We start from the raw sequence: 22,280 nt of genomic DNA on the forward strand, positions 1-22,280 counted from the left end.
TACAGACTTTGCTTATCGTGTCAAAAACATATAAAGATCAAGTTTAAATTTGGTCAAAAATTTCCGGGTTGTCACAATACCTACCCGTTAAAGATATTTCGTCTCGAAATTTGATTAGGATGGTCATGGCTGACAATAAGTATGTTTTCATGACGCATACGAGCTAGAAATTTAAGTTTTATCATCAGAGAGTAATATGGATAAAACAATTCATTTATATGAAGAGTACGAGTGAAGCTATCACAAAAGAGTGAAATGAATAAATGAGGTTCGTCTTAACTGGTGACGTAGTCACGGTTGATTTCCAAAATTCAAGGGATTTAGAAGAAATCTTCGTAATAAGATTTGATTCTTCGGTAATTAAGGAAATTAGGATTCTCTTTGGTTAAATGTGATAATCTATCTCGATTGCTCTGTCTGATATTTCACTATAAATCCACCCTCCTCGTTTCCTTATTTCCACAGCTCACATCTTCTATTCTTTCTTTCCCAATTCATATTTTAAAGCATTCGTCAATATGCTCCATCCAGTTCTGATTCTTGATATACTCCTAACTTTCATATCTGTCATTCTTCTTTTTCATCTACCACAGGAGGAATTTATTTACTTTTACTATTACCTTGGGGTTATAGTATTTTTAATTCTCCCGTGCCTTTACGTTGCAATGCGTATTGATATGCACGACTTGTAATTTATGTGTTGTTGTCGGGCTTTATATTTTCTTTTATATTTAAGAGTTCCATGCTTCTGTCTCCTCTTCCCGACTTCAAGTCAAGCGAATAATGGTCCAGAATTTGTAGGTATGAAATTTGAAATGAACATAGCTAATGTTTTAAGAAAGAAATTGTGATAGCTCGATCTGACTTGTTAAATTACCAGAAGTCACGGAAAAGACCGAATCATCAAGGAAAATATTTTCTTGATATTTTTAAAGGTTAAATAGAATGAAAGAGTTGTGTAACATGGCACATGATGATGGTATGGTCTGTGAATCATCATGTTCCATTAGAAACTCAGCATGACTTACTGTAATATAATCACGTTGATCAAGTGTCATTATATTATACTAACTCATGCTTCAGTTCCCAACACTATTTCAAAAACATTCATATTTTAAGTTCGAATTTTTCAGATTTTAGAAACTAAAACAGTTTCCTTTCTGATGTAACACTGATATCGCGAAGAGATAAATGATTTCAGATAAGAATAGTTATGAAAATATCTTCAGAAATATCGAGGATATTTATAATGGGAGATACGATGGTATCTTAGAATTTCTAATATTGGTGGATGATGAAGAAGATTTGTCCGTTAAGGTTTAGAGTCAGGAGCAAGGTATTCGTTAATAACTTCAGCAGCTACTGAATCATTTAGATTCTTTGAAGGCAGGTTTAGTCTTTATGATTTGTCCACAGCCTCCTTCATGGTTTGCTTAATCCGTTTTCCAGTTCCAATACTTCTGAGCTTTGCCAACATACTATTCTTTATCATCAAACTTTCGACTGTTAAGGTCGTTTACAGTTTTTGTTAGTTCATTCAACTTTTTCAAAATTCATAGGATTGATTCGTAGACTGGGTGCTTTTCAGAATTTCAGAATGGAAGATCAAAATTTTAAGAGAGAAATGTTATATGTATACATATAACTGTTGATGTAGAAACACTGCAAAATTTGAGAATAATGATTGAAACTTTTTGGTATGACAATTACCATTACAGGATGCAGATGAGTACATGATAAGGTTTCAATGAATATAATAATTTTTCGAAAAGTCAAAGATCACTGAAGTTGTTGATAAGTTTACTGCTAATGTGGTGGAATATAAACGGTTCTCCGGTAACGATGACGAAAAGACAACGTATATATCAAGGTTATAATAAGGCTAGTCTGACTGAAAATCAAAGTTGACTTGCTGAAGCTGTGACAGAATTTGCTACATTAAAAAGGAATCGCATGGTTTTTTTTTTTTTGGTAATAAATGCAAAAGGATCTGACGCAGATATGTGTTAAACTTTTACTTTGGTTTCGAGAGTTTTCTAGGTGCATAACTGTGGATAACATGTGGTTGGATCATCATCTCAATTGTTTCTTAATTGAGGGGTTTTAAGAATCATGAAGGGTTTGAACGCAGATTGTCATCGTCAATATACATATGATGTTCTAGAATTTTGAACGACATGAATATTTTTCTGGTTGTTATGAATAGAAATGATGTTCTAACACAGTTTTGAATTCAAAATATGTCTTTGAAAGATGTAGAAATCTAAGAGTGATGTCTTCTGGTAAATCTTGACTTGGATTTTGATTTGTCAAAATCAGAATATGTAATCAAATTTGGATGAGAATGGTTGTTTTGATTTCTATGAAAGAATGTATATTGTTGTGAAAGTAGTGAGTATAGTTGATGATTGCTGAATCAGATTCGAAGAATGTAACATATTAATTGTAAATTTATATATCTCTCGGGTATTACCTACCCGTTAAAAAATTTCATAAATAATATTTTGTACAAGAGAATTTTTATTACAAACTTTATGAAAATATGTGTATGTTTTTGTCAGATGTAATACAGATTTAATGAGTTAATATAATATTAAACTCATTTGATTTTCGGCTAGAACTAGAATTAGTAATCTCTCAAACTTTAGAAATTATGTAATCTTTGCGGATTATTTCTTCAACATAATGAAATTATGAATCAATACTTCGTAATTTGTCGATGAATGATGTTGGTGTTTGTGGGATTCTTGTGAACTTCGTAAGACACGAATGATGTTTATAGAAAGTTTCGAGTATATCGAAAATGAAAGTGTAAAACCAACATGTATTTGAATAATACACTTGATTCATTATGAAATGGAATCTATTAAGTTGAAGCAGGGATTATAGGTACTGATTGTTAAGTCATTAACGAAGGATGTACATCATAGCATATTAGTAATATGAATTAACCGAGTGGTATCTACCCTTGAGAATTCATACGTAATAGCTTAGTACGAAAAGATTTATTTTGACTTCAAAATTCATATATATATAATTTCTTCAGGGAAAATGAGTTAATACTTCATAACTCATTGATACAATATACGCGTTGTTGATTTGTGATGATGTTATGGAACTAGCCGAGCTTGTGATGTTGTAGATGCTGCTGGTGCTGATGATGCTGTCGGTACTGCTAGTGCTGGTGTTGCTTGTATAACAAGTCTATTTTGTAACGCACGCACCATTCCTGCCAGGGTTTCTATTCTCCCCTCTATCATCTCTATCCATCCACTTATCTTGATTTACGGTTATGATTAGAATAAATAATCTCTAAAACTTTAGAGATTACATAATCACCGTAGAATATTTCTTCAATGTACTTATGAATTAATACTTCATCGATTATTGTTGTTGGTACTCCTTGGTATCTCTGATGCATATGACGTTGATGCTCGTGGGACAGTTTGTGATGTTGAAGCATGGGAGGTGGATGTTGTTGGTGGTGGTAATGGTACTTTCGGTGTTGACGATGGTGGTTCTGTTGGTGCCGGTGATGCTGCTGGTGCGTGTAATCTTTGCACCATATTCTCCAAAGCCACTACCCGAGCGCGAAGCTCATTGACTTCTTCTATTACACCGGGATGATTGTTGGTTCGGACGAGTGGATGAATAAGATCTAGAATTTGGGATAGTATATAATCATGACGAGATACTCTGGAAATGAGAGAGAAAATGGTGTCTCGAACAGGTTCTCCGGTAAGTGCTTCAAGTTCTTCACCAAGAGGGAAATGTGGTGGACGGAAGGGATCGCCTTCTTCTTGTCTCCAATGATTAAGTAGGCTACGAACTCATCCCCAATTCATCCAGAATAGATGATGGCTAATTGGTTGATTCATTCCGGTCACACTGGTTTCGAAACTCAAGTGGAAATCCATATCGGAATCTGAGGAACATGAAGTAGTTGAAGGGTTAATCTCGTGCGATCAGGGAAATGAATTTTGATATGTAATAGATTATCGGATTTAGTTTGGTATTCTTCAATACATACTTTACATATGTATATATAATACCAAGATTCCATAAGTTACGGAGAAATTTTCAAAAGATGTCAGACAGAGTTTACTGTAATAGATATGTAAAGATATGAATTTGTCTATACACTATCTATGCAATGAATGCAGTAAGACGCGTCTAAACTTAAGATGATAAGCATGTAATTTCCGACAAAAATGATAAGCAAAACTTTTGACATGCAGACGCAGTCGAAGTCCAGACTCATTAATGCATCTTAATATCTATCAGTTAGACATACTAATGTAAGACCTGGTTCGCTAAGACCACCACTCTGATACCACATGAGACAACCCGTCCTAATCCATAAGGACGAATACAATAACATATGGTTACATTGCGAGGTATTTGACCTCTATATGATACATTTTACAAACATTACATTCGTTTTTAAAGACAAACTTTCATCACATCAAAAGTTGACAGGCATGCATACCATTTGATAATATATCCAAACTATAAATGATTTAATAATAATCTTGTTGAACTCAACGACTCGAATGCAACGGCTTTTGAAATATGCCATGAATGACTCCAAGTGATATCTTTAAAATGAGCAAATGCACAGTGGAAGATTTCTTTAATACCTGAGAATAAACATGCTTAAAAGTGTCAACCAAAAGGTTGGTGAGTTCATTAGTTTAATACCAATAATCAATTCTTTAATTTAATACACCACAAGATTTTCGTTTAATCAATACACATAACATGTGTATAAAAATCATTCATATGAATTGAACACCTGATTGTAGTGACCCGAACTTTTCCATGTTTATATATATATTAAATGAAATTGTTATTTACATGATTAAGTGTTTCCAACATGTTAAGCAATAAAACTTGTTAAGACTTGATTAATTGAAATAGGTTTCATATAGACAATTGACCACCCAAGTTGACCGGTGATTCACGAACGTTAAAACTTGTAAAAACTACATGATGACATATATATATATATATATATATATATATATATATATATATATATATATATATATATATATATATATATATATATATATATATATATATATATATATATATATATATATATATAGTTAACATGATATTATGATAAGTATATTAACAATGAACTACATATGTAAAAACAAGACTACTAACTTAATGATTTTGAAACGAGACATATATGTAACGATTATCGTTGTAACGACATTTAATGTATATATATCATATTAAGAGATATCCATACATCATAATATCATGATAATATAATAATTTAAAATCTCATTTGATATTATAAACATTGGGTTAACAACATTTAACAAGATCGTTAACCTAAAGGTTTCAAAACAACACTTACATGTAACGACTAACGATGACTTAACGACTTAGTTAAAATGTATATACATGTAGTGTTTTAATATGTATTCATACACGTTTGAAAGACTTCAAGAAACTTAGCAAAATACTTCTACTTAACAAAAATGCTTACAATTACATCCTCGTTCAGTTTCATCAATAATTCTACTCGTATGCACCCGTATTCGTACTCGTACAATACACAGCTTTTAGATGTATGAACTATTGGTATATACACTCCAATGATCAGCTCTTAGCAGCCCATGTAAGTCACATAACACATGTAGGAACCATCATTTGGCAACTAGCATGAAATATCTCATAAAATTACAAAAATATGAGTAATCATTCATGACTTATTTACATGAAAAAAAATTACATATCCTTTATATCTAATCCATACACCAACGACCAAAAACACCTACAAACACTTTCATTCTTCAATTTTATTCATATAATTGATCTCTCTCAAGTTTTATCTTCAAGTTCTAAGTGTTCTTCATAAATTCTACAAGTTCTAGTTTCATAAAGTCAAGAATACTTCCAAGTTTGTTAGCTTACTTCCAATCTTGTAGAGTGATCATCTAACCTCAAGAAATCTTTCTTATTTACAGTAAGATATCTTTCTAATACAAGGTAATACTCATATTCAAACTTTTATTCAATTTCTATAACTATAACAATCTTATTTCGAGTGGAAATCTTACTTGAACTTGTTTTTATGTCATGATTCTACTTCAAGAACTTTCAAGCCATCCAAGATCCTTTGAAGCTAGATCCATTTGTCTCTTTTCCAGTAGGTTTATCCACAAAACTTGAGGTAGTAATGATGTTCATAACATCATTCGATTCATACATATAAAGCTATCTTATTCGAAGGTTTAAACTTGAAATCACTAGAACATAGTTTAGTTAATTCTAAACTTGTTCGCAAACAAAAGTTAATCCTTCTAACTTGACTTTTAAAATCAACTAAACACATGTTTTATATCTATATGATATGCTAACTTAATGATTTAAAACCTGGAAACACGAAAAACACCGTAAAACTGGACATACGCCGTCGTATTAACACCGCGGGCTGTTTTGGGTTTGATAATTAAAAACTATGATAAACTTTGATTTAAAAGTTGTTCTTCTGGGAAAATGATTTTTCTTATGAACATGAAACTATATCCAAAAATCATGGTTAAACTCAAAGTGGAAGTATGTTTTTCAAAATGGTCATCAAGACGTCGTTCTTTCGACTGAAATGACTACCTCTTACAAAAACGACTTGTAACTTATATTTTCGACTATAAACCTATACTTTTTCTGTTTAGATTCATAAAATAGAGTTCAATATGAAACCATAGCAATTTGATTCACTCAAAACGGATTTAAAATGAAGAAGTTATGGGTAAAACAAGATTGGATATTTTTTGATTTTTGTAGCTACGGGAAATATTAACAATTCTATACAAATCATATCCTAGCTAACTTATATTGTATTATACATGTATTCTAATATATTATGTAATCTTGAGATACCATAGACACGTATGCAAGTGTTTTGACATATCATATCGACCCATGTATATATATTATTTGGAACAACCATAGACACTCTATATGCAGTAATGTTGGAGTTAGCTATACAGGGTTGAGGTTGATTCCAAAAATATATATACTTTGAGTTGTGATCTAGCCTGAGACATGTATACACTGGGTCGTAGATTGATTCAAGATAATATATATATATCGATTTATTTCTGTACATCTAACTGTGGACAACTAGTTGTAGGTTACTAACGAGGACAGCTGACTTAATAAACTTAAAACATCAAAATGTATTAAAAGTGTTGAAAATATATTTTGAACATACTTTGATATATATGTACATATTTGTTATAGGTTCGTGAATCGACCAGTGGCCAAGTCTTACTTCCCGACGAAGTAAAAATCTGTGAAAGTAAGTTATAGTCCCACTTTTAAAATCTAATATTTTGGGATGAGAATACATGCAGTTTTATAAATGTTTTATGAAACAGACACAAGTAATTGAAACTACATTATATGGGTGAATGATCGAAGCCGAATATGCCCCTTTTGCTTGGTAGCCTAAGAATTAGTAAACCGATCTACTAATTGACGCGAATCCTAAAGGTAGATCTATTGGGCCTAACGAACCCCATCCAAAGTACCGGATTCTTTAGTACTTCGAATTCGTTTTTATCATGTCCGAAGGATTTCCCGGAATGATAGGGGATATTCTTATATGCATCTTGTTAATGTCGGTTACCAGGTGTTCACCATATGAATGAATTTTATCTCTATGTATGGGATGTATATTGAAATATGAAATCTTGTGGTCTATTATTATGATTTGATAATATATAGGTTAAACCTATAACTCACCAACATTTTTGTTGACGTTTTAAGCATGTTTATTCTCAGGTGATTATTAAGAGCTTCCGCTGTTGCATACTAAAATAAGGACAAGATTTGGAGTCCATGCTTGTATGATATTATGTAAAAACTGCATTCAAGAAACTTATTTTTGATGTAATATATTCTTAATGTAAATCATTATGTAATGGTCGTGTGTAAACGGTATATTTTAGATTATCATTATTTGATAATCTACGTAATGCTTTTTAAACCTTTATCGATAAAATAAAGGTTATGGTTGTTTTAAAAATGAATGCAGTCTTTGAAAAACGTCTCATATAGAGGTCAAAACCTCGCGACGAAATCAATTAATATGGAACGTTTATAATCAATATGAACAGGACATTTTAGTTGGTATCCGAGCGTTGGTCTTAGAGAACCAGAAAATTTGCATTAGTGTGTCTTATCGAGTTTGTTAGGATGCATTAGTGAGTCTGGACTTCGACCGTATTTTCTTTAAAAATGATTGCTTAACATTTTTGTTGGAAACTATATATTATTAACATGTAAATATTATGTGATATATTAATCTCTTAACATATTTGATATTGTGTGATAGATGTCTACCTCTAGAATAAATTCCATTGACTCACCTAATAATAACGAAGATTCGATTATATATTGGCAAGATTCACAAGTTTCCGAAGAACCGGAAGAAGAGGAAACGGAACCGGAAGAAGAGGAACCGGAAGAAGAGGAACCAGAAGAAGAGGAACCGGAAGAAGAAGAAGAGGTTCCGGAGGGGGGAATAGTAGGAACCATAGAAAACCAGTCAAATAAAAGAAAATCCTCAACCAATGGACCAAATTTAATAATGGTCAATGGTGTTTCTGCTAAGGAAGCAAAATTATGGGAAAATTACCAATTTTTTGATGAATCGGATCCTGATGAGGATTCCGATGATGTTATAGAAATTACCCCGACCCAATTTAATGAGGAAAAAGAAAATAATAAGGGAAAAGGCATCAAAATAGAGAAATCTGATTCCGACCCCGATGAACTTTATATGTACCGTCAACACCCATATTTTCAATATCGTGACAATAACCCGGGAACCTCTAAACCACCAGGTTTTTCTAAACCAATGTGGAAAACGACGACTCGTATTAGAGGAACATCATATATCCCTAGAAGATTAGGAAAAAGAACCAAGTCCGAAGAAGAAGAAATCAGTGATTCAGATTAAAGGGGTGTGAGCATGTTGTGTAATAAATGTATTGTAGTGTGCTTGTACTTTTATGTTCTATGTAAAAATTGCTTGTATTGTTTGTTATTACGAATCTAATCCTTGTCTATTTTACAGTATAAAAACAAAATGGACGTTAAGGGTAGACAACTGAATATTTTAGAAGACCTATCAGAGGATATAATTGAGGAAATCTTGTCTAGAGTCGGTCAGAATTCATCGGCACATTTAGTTATGGCGAAATTAACTTGTCAAACATTTGAAAGACTTTCCGGAAATGCCTTAGTTTATAAAAGGCTTTCCTTTGATAGGTGGGGTATATCACATTGGGGAGACCATAAGTTACGCCGTGTTTTCTTTAAAGCATAACCCAAATGCAATTTTACGCTACGGGTTAAGAACCTATTTTGACTCAACATATCCCAACATAGGATTTCGTGAATTAGAAAGAGCTTCTAACATGCAACATAAAGAAGCATGTTATACTTACGGGTTAGTGATGTTCGCTTCTTACCAAAGTGAGAAAAAGAATATCGGATTGTAACTTTTAAATAAAATCTTCCCACAAGTGACGGATTCAGTAGTTGGGGTGAGAAACAAGGTTTTTAGATTATTACGGGGCTATTGGACATTACGAAACCCTCATCCTTTTGACGACATTACAACATGCTGCCTAGCCAATGGTCATAACGGTTATTTTCCACAAGACCAAGGATGGGAAGTCATCTTAGTAAAACCAGAATGCATGACTTGTTTCTGGACTTATGAATTATGTGTCTTTATTTCCTTTGCTGAACAACTTGCGTATTAACTAGATTTATCTTCAAAACTGTCATATATCATAGTGTACTATATTTCATGTTATATGTAATATAGCAAAGTTGTAAGTTTGAAGAATATTTGTATGTGATATATTATTATATTCAGTTATTCATATGGAATTGTAGTAGTTTAATTGTATATTAGCTAATAAGTATGAACTTAACGAGTAGGTAGTACCCGAATTTAAACTTATAAAACGCTAATATGAAGAAAAAGCTTTTATAAATGAGTTCATATTATGCTATGAAATACTATTGACTACTCTTAATATTCTGTATGATTAACTCGATTCAGTTGTCTATTTTGAAGGAAATAGCACCGACTACTCGACACACCATGAATATGAACGAAGAGGAATTTCGTACCTTTCTTGCTGCAAACATAGCCGCAGTACAGGCTGCGCTACATACCAACAATAACGCTGAATCTAGCAATACAGCTAACAGCGTAAGAAATCGTGTAGGATGCACCTACAAAGAATTCACTGCCTCCAAACCTTTGGAATTTGATGGAACCGAAAGACCAATTGGATTGAAACGGTGGACCGAGAAAGTCGAATCAGTGTTTGCCATAAGTAAGTGTACTGAAGAGGACAAAGTTAAGTACGCTACGCATACCTTCACAGGTACTGCGTTAACGTGGTGGAACACCTATCTTGAACAGGTAGGACAAAATGCTGCTTACGCACTACCGTGGTCGGCATTCAAGCAATTGATGAACGAGCAGTAACGTCCTAGAAACGAAGTCAATAAACTCAAGGCAGAACTTAGAGAGTTACGAATACAAGGGTTCGACGTTACCACATATGAACGACGATTCACAGAGTTGTGCCTATTGTGCCCAGGAGCATTCGAAGATGAAGAAGAGAAGATCGACGCGTTTGTAAAAGGGTTACCAGTAAGGATTCAAGAAGATGTAAGTTCACACGAGCCCGCTTCTATACAGAAGGCAAGTCGAATGGCTCATAAACTAATAAATCAGATTGAGGGAAGAATTAAAGAGTAGGCGGCTGTCATAACCCGTCCTTAACCATAAGAACGAGTTAGATAACGTATGATTTCATTGCGAGGTATTGACCTCTATATGCGACATTTTTAAAAGAACAACTGCATTTATCTTACATTACAAACCATAACTCTTATTTTAATACAAGCTTTAGACAATAAAAAGATGATTATCGTTTAGCGATAATCTTAGACTTACAAACTTTACATGTGATGATAACAATACGATTTCTAGCATATTTTACATTACAAATCCTCCGATATGCAGTTTTATTTTTGACACAAATATGCATACTCAAGATCTTGTTTAAATTCAACATGTTGCAGCGGAAGCTTCTAATTATCACCTGAGAATGAACATGCTTAAAACGTCAACATAAAGTTGGTGAGATATAGGTTTAATGCCGGCAGCAATATATATATATATATATATAGACCACAAGATTTCATATATAAACATTTTAATAAAAATATTCTAAGTGGTTGAGCACTTGGTAACCATACTTAACATTTAATCACGTCGCATATTCCCTTTATTATGAAATCTTACTACACCGTACCAAATGTAGTCACGAAACGAAGTACTGTGCAACCGTTGAATACTGGTCGTCCAGTCCGGTTGGGGTTGTCAGGCCCGATAGATCTATCAACAGGATTCGCGTTTACAATACCGCTGTAAATAATAGTTACCAAGCTACAGGGAAGTATGCCAGTGGTACAACTCAACGTAGAATATATTTTTCAGTTACTTGTGTCCATATCGTAAAACATAAAATACATGTATTCTCATCCCGAAATATTTAGAGTTTAAAAGTGGGACTATATACTCACTTTTGCCTTGAAGATATATATATTTTGACTTGGTCTCCGATTGATATCACGAACCTATCCATATATAATATATCAATATATTTTCATTTTAAACAATCGTCACATATATATACTTATAATACTTTTAATGTCTTCTTAGTCCGTAGTTAGCAATTCAATTTTTAATGGTTCATATTTAGGTGTTTAATAAATAAATAAAACCCCCATCGAAATAAAACCCCATTGTATTCGTATTGGTCGGGATTAATCTTGACCCACGGTACCGGTGTTGTCAAATGACGTGTTGCGTACATAAAGTACCGGTGTTGTCAAATGACGTGTTGCGTACAATCATGGGATCTTATGATTAATCTTCTCGTATTGTTTACGGGTGATCCTGAAATATATAAAATTAAATTATGAGTACATATATATAAAATATCATGTTATTTTAAAAAGATGTGATTTATTTAATTTTTCTCCAATTATTTTCGTGGCTAAACTAGTCTTGGATATCCGATTTTGTTTTGGTCATAGTTTCTTCGTTACAACTCCGTTTTCGTTGGTTCAACTTGCCACTTCCTTGGATCGAGTCCTTCTTTAAGAATATGAACTGTAAATACCTTAGTTTGTATTCGAAATCACAGGTCATAGGTCAAACTTTGGTGAAACTTATGAAGTTAATCATTTTCCATCATGTAAACAACCTTAAATGATTATTTTTCTAAAAATACTTATACTTTGAGTTAAATCATGAAATTTTTATGTGTTATCATATTCATAAGAAATATCATTTTTCCAGAATATAAACCTCCAATTCAAAGTTCAAGATGGTTTTTAATTATCCAACCCAAAACAGCCCCCGGTTGCACTCCGACGTCGTAAATTCAGTTTTTAAGGTGTTCTTTGAAAAACCAAGTTTTACCTTGTTAAGTTAGCATATATTTATGATATATTACAGGTCTTGAAGTATTTTAAAAGTTAAGTTAGAAGGATCTATTTAGTTTGCAAACAAGTTTGAAATCATTCAAACTATGTTCTTGTTGTTAAAATTGTATACCATAAAATAAGATAGCTATATATATATGAATCGAATAAGGTTATGAACAAAGTTACTACCTCAAGTTACTTGGACAAGATTGCTGTAAAAGAGGAGTAAAAACCTAGAACCAAAAGAGTGATGGAATTGGATGAAATATTGGAAGCAACTTAAGACATAAACTTGAATTGAAAGTTGTATTTTTGTAGTGTTTTTGTTTGATCTTGTTATGGTGATGTTTAAGGTGATTCTTGAGAGGATTTTTGCTGGAGTTCTTAGAGAGACATGATGCTAGTAAGTGTGTGTGTTTAGCTATAAAATGGAAGTGAAAATGAATCAAAATGGAGTACTCCTCACCCTCATTAAAAACGTGAATGGGGGGAGACAAGAACAAATTTCAAGTTTGTTATTTTGTAAACTTAGTCATACTTGCTTCCAAATTCTAATTACCTTATACCTAGGGTAGTAACAAGGGCTGGTTAGGTGGTGATTTGATGTGTATATACCAATAGTAAATACGTATAGAAGCTAGGTATGATACGAGTACATATACTCTAGATATACGTATAGAATTCTTGTGAAAATGGAATGAGGATTCAAATATGGCTATCTTTTGTGAATATACTTATATGGTTTTATGTATTTAAGTCCTTAAAAAGTGATTAAATACATTATATATACGATATATGTATAAACATTATAGGTCATAAGTATTTATGTCAAATGACGTTACGTATGGTTATCGTTTTGAAAACTTAAGTTAGTAGTTTCAAAATATACTTATAACTTATTTTTATTAATACAAAATAAGATATTAAAACATCCATAAATCATGTTAAATATGTATATATACATATATATACACAAACGTATAATTATCATATATTATATAGTTCGTGATATCATCGGTCAAACTAGACGGTCAAACGTTGTGTAAAACTCTTTTCAAAAACATAAATCTCAACTATTTGGATTGCTTATCATGTTGGTAAGGTTTAATTTATGTAAATATTAATCTTATAAGTATAGAACGATCGAAAAAGTGCGGGTCATTACAGTACCTACCCGTTAAATAAATTTCGTCCCGAAATTTTAAAATTGTACCTATTTTGCGTCTTCGAGAAACAAGTGTGGATACTTTTGTTTCATCTGATCCTCTCGTTCCCAAGTAAACTCAGGACCTCTTCAAGCATTCCAACGAACCTTAACGATCGGTATGTTGCTCTGCTTGAGCTGTTTAACTTCACGGTCCATGATTTCGATTGGTTCTTCGATGAATTGTAGTTTCTCATCGACATGGATTTCTTCAAGAGGAATGGTGAGATCTTCCTTTGCAAGACACTTCTTAAGGTTCGAGACGTGAAATGTATTATGTACTCCGGCGAGTTGTTGCGGTAACTCGAGTCGATAAGCTACCGGTCCAATGCGTTCGATGATCTTGAACGGGCCTACATATCTTGGGTTCAGTTTACCCCTTTTTCCGAAATGTATTACACCTTTCCAAGGTGACACCTTTAGCATAACCATGTCACCGATCTGAAACTCTAATGGTTTCCTTCGGACATCGGCGTAGCTCTTTTGGCGACTACGGGCTGTTTTCAATCTCTCCTTGATTTGTACTATCTTCTCAGTCGTTTCGTGTATGATCTCGGGACCAGTTAATTGTCGATATCCTACTTCATTCCAACAAATAGGAGATCTACACTTCCTTCCGTACAATGCTTCGAATGGTGCAGCTTTAATGCTCGCATGATAACTATTATTATACGAGAATTCTGCTAATGGTAGATATTTATCCCATTCCGTTTCCAAAATCGATCACACATGCCCTGAGCATGTCTTCAAGAGTCTGAATTGTTCTTTCTATCTGCCCGTCAGTTTGCGGATGATATGCGGTACTCATATCCAAACGAGTTCCTAGTGCCTCCTGTAGTGATTGCCAGAACTTTGAGGTAAATCTACTATCACGATCGGATATAATGGAAATAGGTATTCCATGCCTTGAAACAATTTCCTTTATATACAATCGTAATAATTTCTCCATTCTATCTATTTCCTTTATAGGCAAGAAATGTGCAGATTTGGTAAGACGATCAACAATCACCCAAATGGTGTCGTATCCCCAGGCAGTCTTTGGTAACTTCGTGATGAAATCCATGGTAATACCATCCCATTTCCATTCTGGGATTTCTGGTTGTTGAAGTAACCCTGACGGCTTTTGGTGTTCTGCTTTGACTTTGGAACAAGTTAAACACTCCCCAACATATGTTGCAACGTCTGTCTTTAAATTTGGCCACCAATAATGTGTCTTAAGATCTTGGTACATCTTTCCCACTCCAGGATGTATCGAGTATCTTGTCTTATGTGCCTCGTTCAATATCAACTTCCTTAATCCACCCAATTTCGGTACCCAAATACGATTTGCAAAATATCGAATTCCATCTTCCCGTATAACGAGTTGCTTCTCATACTTCTTCATTATTTCATTTCCTATGTTTTCTTTAGTAAGTGCTTCTCGTTGAACTTCTTTGATTTGTGAGTTGAGATTCATGCGAATTTTTATGTTCATCGCTCGTACTCGAATTGGTTCTCGTTCCTTTCTGCTTAGTGCGTCAGCCACCACATTCGCTTTCCCGGGATGATAACGAATTTCACAATCATAGTCGTTTATTAACTCGACCCACCTACGTTGCCTCATGTTCAGCTGTTTCTGATCAAAAATATGTTGAAGGCTTTTATGATCAGTAAACACAGTGCATTTAACCCCATACAAGTAGTGCCTCCATATCTTCAATGCAAACACGACTGCTCCCAGTTCTAGATCATGCGTCGTATAATTCCGCTCGTGAATCTTCAATTGTCGGGATGCTTATGCAATAACTTTCTTCCGTTGCATAAGAACGCAACCAAAACCTTGTCGCGAAGCGTCACAATATATTTCAAAATCATCGTTTCCTTCTGGTAACGATAAAATAGGCGCCGTAGTTAACTTCTTCTTCAGTAATTGAAATGCGTTCTCCTGCTCCGAGGTCCATTCGTATTTCTTCCCTTTTTGCGTTAATGCTGTCAACGGCTTAGCTATTCGGGAAAAATCTTGAATAAACCTTCTATAATAACCGGCTAAACCCAAAAATTGGCGTATCTACATTGGTGTTTTAGGAGTCTCCCATTTTTCAATGGCTTCAATTTTTGCTGGATCAACCTGAATTCCTTTGCTACTAACTACGTGACCAAGAAATTGCACTTCTTTAAACCAGAAAGCACATTTAGAAAATTTAGCGTATAGCTGTTCTTTTCTCAACAACTCTAATATTAACCTTAAATGCTGCTCATGCTCTTGCTCACTCTTGGAATAGATAAGAATATCATCAATGAAAACGATAACAAACTTATCTAAATATGGACTACAAACTCGATTCATGAGGTCCATGAATACAGCTGGCGCATTCGTCAATCCAAACGGCATGACCAAAAATTCGTAATGACCATAACGTGTCCGAAAAGTAGTTTTCGGAATGTCCTCTTCTTTGACACGTAATTGATGATAGCCCGACCTTAGGTCAATTTTTGAGTACACACATGATCCTTGGAGTTGATCAAATAAGTCGTCAATTCTCGGTAGTGGATACCGATTTTTGATAGTTAACTTATTTAATTCACGATAATCTATACACATCCTAAAAGATCCATCTTTCTTTTTAACAAATAAAATCGGAGCTCCCCACGGTGAAGTACTTGGTCGTATGAATCCACGATCCAGTAATTCTTTTAACTGACTCTGAAGTTCTTTTAACTCGGACGGTGCAAGTCTATATGGAGCACGGGCAACTGGTGCAGCTCCTGGTACTAAATCTATTTGAAATTCTATAGATCTAAATGGAGGTAATCCCGGCAACTCTTCCGGAAAGACTTCAGGAAAATCTCTTGCCACAGGCACGTCATTGATGCTCTTCACTTTTTCCTTCGTTTTGACTTTATTAACATGTGCTAAGATAGCATAGCACCCTTTCTTCAAGCACTTTTGAGCTTTCAAATAACTAATGAGTTTTAGCTTTGAGTTACCCTTCTCTCCATAAATCATTACTGGCATTTTATCCTTACGAGGAATGCGAATTGCCTTCTTGGCGCACACAACTTCAGCTCCTATTTTGGACATCCAGTCCATGCCGACTATTACATCAAAACTTCCTAATTCTACGGGTATCAAATCAATCTTAAATGTTTCTCCGGCTAAATTTATTTTACAATCACGGTAAATTTTATCGGCTTTAATTAGTTTACCATTAGCTAACTCAATCATGTACTTAGCATCTAGAGGTAATGATGAACAATTCAATTTAGTGTAAAAATTTCTACACACGTAACTTCTATCGGTACAAGTATCAAATATAATAGATGCTGATAAGTTATTAATGGTAAACGTACCCGTAACAAGCTCCGGGTCTTCACACGCCTCTCTAGCATTAATAACAAATGCTCTTCCACGTGCAGATCCATTATTCTTCTCTGGATTCGGACACTGGCTCTTATAATGACCCTGTTTTCCACACCCATAACAAGTAATGGTAGCCAAAGCAGTTCTATTTGCATTGGTGGCAGGAGTCTTGATACCATTTGTATTTGTAACGAGAGCCCTACAATCTTCAGCAAGATGACCCTTTCGATTACATTTGTTGCATACCACATTACAGTAGCCAGAGTGATGTTTGTGACATCGGTTGCATAAAGGATTTTTTCCTTTGTAACCAAAGCTTAAACCACTACCCGCACCTTGCGTGATTTCTTGTTTCTTAAAATATTGTTGTTGATTACCTCGATCATAACTTCCATTCCACTTTCTTTTGTTACCTGATACCTTCACATCAGTATTGGATGCTTTCTTATCCAAGATGACCTGATCCATTAGCTCGTTTGCCATGGTTATAGCTTCATGAATTGTCTTAGGTTTCGATGCTATAACGTTTGCCTTGACCTTTGTGGGCAAACCATCTTTGTACATTTCAATCTTCCGTTCTTCGGTTGGAACCAATTCAGGACATAGCAAAACTAATTCCATGAATCACTGATTGTAGTTGGTGATTTCAGTACCAACAACCTTCAGGCTTCGTAATTCATCTTCCAACTTCCTAACCTCGTTCCTTGGACAATACTCGTTGATTAACATTGTTTTGAATTCTTCCCATGGAGTATCATAAGCTACATCTCCTCCTACAGCCTTCACAAAATTTTTCCACCACGTGAGTGCACTATCTTGTAAAGTGCACGATGCATACTTGGTCATGTCCTTTTCAACACAACCACTGATTTTAAACACAGTCTCCATCTTTTCTATCCACCGGGTTAAACCGATCGGTCCTTCCGTTCCACTGAATGATGAGGGCTTGCAAGCTTGAAAAGTCTTGTAGGTGCATCCTACACGAGGATTTGGGTTAACTGCAGCAGCTCTTGCAGCCTCGACCCATAACATTCTGTCGTTCACTCGTTGGTTGATGAATTCCTCGACTTCTTGTTCCGTCATTCGATTCAATCGCGCCATTTCCTAATGAAAGAAAATAATTATTCACATGGATTATTATAGATGTAGTGTGTATTTATAGTACATTATAGCTTGTTTATAATATGAACCAGGTATTATTATAAAAGCCTTTTCTTTTTATTAGCATTTTATAATTATATCTAGGGTAGTACCTACCCGTTAATGTCCATACTTAATAGCTTAGTACAGAACCAATTACTACCATCTAAATAATACTTAACCATGGAAAATTATTGCATTTCATACTTCACTATTTTACATATGCTTATCTTACATCGAATATTAAGCAAACCACACTAGTAATATTATACAAAACATTATATGATCCCATGGTTTAATACGGCAGTGCATCGTTTGGTCTATTTTCTAGGACGTTTAGGTTCAATGAATCGCCTAACGCTTATCCTAGCTGTCTGCCTATATTTTGGCTGTGGGACTGAAGAACTGGATGCCGGGATAGAACGAATAGGAATAGCGGGAATAGGGGTGGTAGTGTCTAGTGGAGTTGGTGCCACATCATCCTCACTAAACTCGGGATTTGAATTTTCTAATTCATTAGCCTTTCGTTTCTTTCCTAGTTTGAACTTGTCTTTTGTAATTTCCTGTATTTCTTCCTCGGGTTCACTTTCCTCCTCAGGTTCACTTTCCTCCTCGGGTTCACTTTCCGAGTTCTTTATAGTTGGTTCATCCGGAATTTGTGAGTCTTCCCCAAAGATATCATTTTCGTCATCGGATAAGTTAATGACTGGAACACCATCTGAAGATTCTGATTCGGAGTCGCTGAATGTGATAACAAGTTTTGAGCCCGACATCTATCACACAACAACTAACCCATTAGTACTACATAATTTTTACATATTAATTTTAACCAACAATGATAAGCAATGGTTTTTAAATCCGACCCGGTCAAAGTCCAGACTTACTAATGTATCCTAACGACTTATCGGTTAGACACACTAATGCAAACCTGGTTCGCTAAGACCACCGCTCTGATACCACATGTCATAACCCGTCCTTAACCATAAGAACGATTTCGATAACGTATGATTTCATTGCGAGGTATTGACCTCTATATGCGACATTTTTAAAAGAACAACTGCATTTATCTTACATTACAAACCATAACTCTTATTTTAATACAAGCTTTAGACAATAAAAAGATGATTATCGTTTAGCGATAATCTTAGACTTACAAACTTTACATGTGATGATAACAATACGATTTCTAGCATATTTTACATTACAAATCCTCCGATATGCAGTTTTATTTTTGACACAAATATGCATACTCAAGATCTTGTTTAAATTCAACATGTTGCAGCGGAAGCTTCTAATTATCACCTGAGAATGAACATGCTTAAAACGTCAACATAAAGTTGGTGAGATATAGGTTTAATGCCGGCAGCAATATATATATATATATATATATATATATATATATATATATATATATATATATATATATATATATATATATAGACCACAAGATTTCATATATAAACATTTTAATAAAAATATTCTAAGTGGTTGAGCACTTGGTAACCATACTTAACATTTAATCACGTCGCATATTCCCTTTATTATGAAATCTTACTACACCGTACCAAATGTAGTCACGAAACGAAGTACTGTGCAACCGTTGAATACTGGTCGTCCAGTCCGGTTGGGGTTGTCAGGCCCGATAGATCTATCAACAGGATTCGCGTTTACAATACCGCTGTAAATAATAGTTACCAAGCTACAGGGAAGTATGCCAGTGGTACAACTCAACGTAGAATATATTTTTCAGTTACTTGTGTCCATATCGTAAAACATAAAATACATGTATTCTCATCCCGAAATATTTAGAGTTTAAAAGTGGGACTATATACTCACTTTTGCCTTGAAGATATATATATTTTGACTTGGTCTCCGATTGATATCACGAACCTATCCATATATAATATATCAATATATTTTCATTTTAAACAATCGTCACATATATATACTTATAATACTTTTAATGTCTTCTTAGTCCGTAGTTAGCAATTCAATTTTTAATGGTTCATATTTAGGTGTTTAATAAATAAATAAAACCCCCATCGAAATAAAACCCCATTGTATTCGTATTGGTCGGGATTAATCTTGACCCACGGTACCGGTGTTGTCAAATGACGTGTTGCGTACATAAAGTACCGGTGTTGTCAAATGACGTGTTGCGTACAATCATGGGATCTTATGATTAATCTTCTCGTATTGTTTACGGGTGATCCTGAAATATATAAAATTAAATTATGAGTACATATATATAAAATATCATGTTATTTTAAAAAGATGTGATTTATTTAATTTTTCTCCAATTATTTTCGTGGCTAAACTAGTCTTGGATATCCGATTTTGTTTTGGTCATAGTTTCTTCGTTACAACTCCGTTTTCGTTGGTTCAACTTGCCACTTCCTTGGATCGAGTCCTTCTTTAAGAATATGAACTGTAAATACCTTAGTTTGTATTCGAAATCACAGGTCATAGGTCAAACTTTGGTGAAACTTATGAAGTTAATCATTTTCCATCATGTAAACAACCTTAAATGATTATTTTTCTAAAAATACTTATACTTTGAGTTAAATCATGAAATTTTTATGTGTTATCATATTCATAAGAAATATCATTTTTCCAGAATATAAACCTCCAATTCAAAGTTCAAGATGGTTTTTAATTATCCAACCCAAAACAGCCCCCGGTTGCACTCCGACGTCGTAAATTCAGTTTTTAAGGTGTTCTTTGAAAAACCAAGTTTTACCTTGTTAAGTTAGCATATATTTATGATATATTACAGTTCTTGAAGTATTTTAAAAGTTAAGTTAGAAGGATCTATTTAGTTTGCAAACAAGTTTGAAATCATTCAAACTATGTTCTTGTTGTTAAAATTGTATACCATAAAATAAGATAGCTATATATATATGAATCGAATAAGGTTATGAACAAAGTTACTACCTCAAGTTACTTGGACAAGATTGCTGTAAAAGAGGAGTAAAAACCTAGAACCAAAAGAGTGATGGAATTGGATGAAAGATTGGAAGCAACTTAAGACATAAACTTGAATTGAAAGTTGTATTTTTGTAGTGTTTTTGTTTGATCTTGTTATGGTGATGTTTAAGGTGATTCTTGAGAGGATTTTTGCTGGAGTTCTTAGAGAGACATGATGCTAGTAAGTGTGTGTGTTTAGCTAGAAAATGGAAGTGAAAATGAATCAAAATGGAGTACTCCTCACCCTCATTAAAAACGTGAATGGGGGGAGACAAGAACAAATTTCAAGTTTGTTATTTTGTAAACTTAGTCATACTTGCTTCCAAATTCTAATTACCTTATACCTAGGGTAGTAACAAGGGCTGGTTAGGTGGTGATTTGATGTGTATATACCAATAGTAAATACGTATAGAAGCTAGGTATGATACGAGTACATATACTCTAGATATACGTATAGAATTCTTGTGAAAATGGAACGAGGATTCAAATATGGCTATCTTTTGTGAATATACTTATATGGTTTTATGTATTTAAGTCCTTAAAAAGTGATTAAATACATTATATATACGATATATGTATAAACATTATAGGTCATAAGTATTTATGTCAAATGACGTTACGTATGGTTATCGTTTTGAAAACTTAAGTTAGTAGTTTCAAAATATACTTATAACTTATTGTTATTAATATAAAATAAGATATTAAAACATCCATAAATCATGTTAAATATGTATATATACATATATATACACAAACGTATAATTATCATATATTATATAGTTCGTGATATCATCGGTCAAACTAGACGGTCAAACGTTGTGTAAAACTCTTTTCAAAAACATAAATCTCAACTATTTGGATTGCTTATCATGTTGGTAAGGTTTAATTTATGTAAATATTAATCTTATAAGTATAGAACGATCGAAAAAGTGCGGGTCATTACAGCGGTCGAAGAAGCCAACACGAAACAACTCAAGAGGAAGTGGGAGGAAAACGGTGACAAGAGTCACCAATACAACAACAATAACAATTACAACCACAATCGCAACAACTATCCCAACAACCGCAACAACA

The sequence above is a fragment of the Rutidosis leptorrhynchoides genome, chromosome 7, assembly GCF_046630445.1.
Source record: "Rutidosis leptorrhynchoides isolate AG116_Rl617_1_P2 chromosome 7, CSIRO_AGI_Rlap_v1, whole genome shotgun sequence".
In the NCBI taxonomy this organism is placed as follows: Eukaryota; Viridiplantae; Streptophyta; class Magnoliopsida; order Asterales; family Asteraceae; genus Rutidosis; species Rutidosis leptorrhynchoides.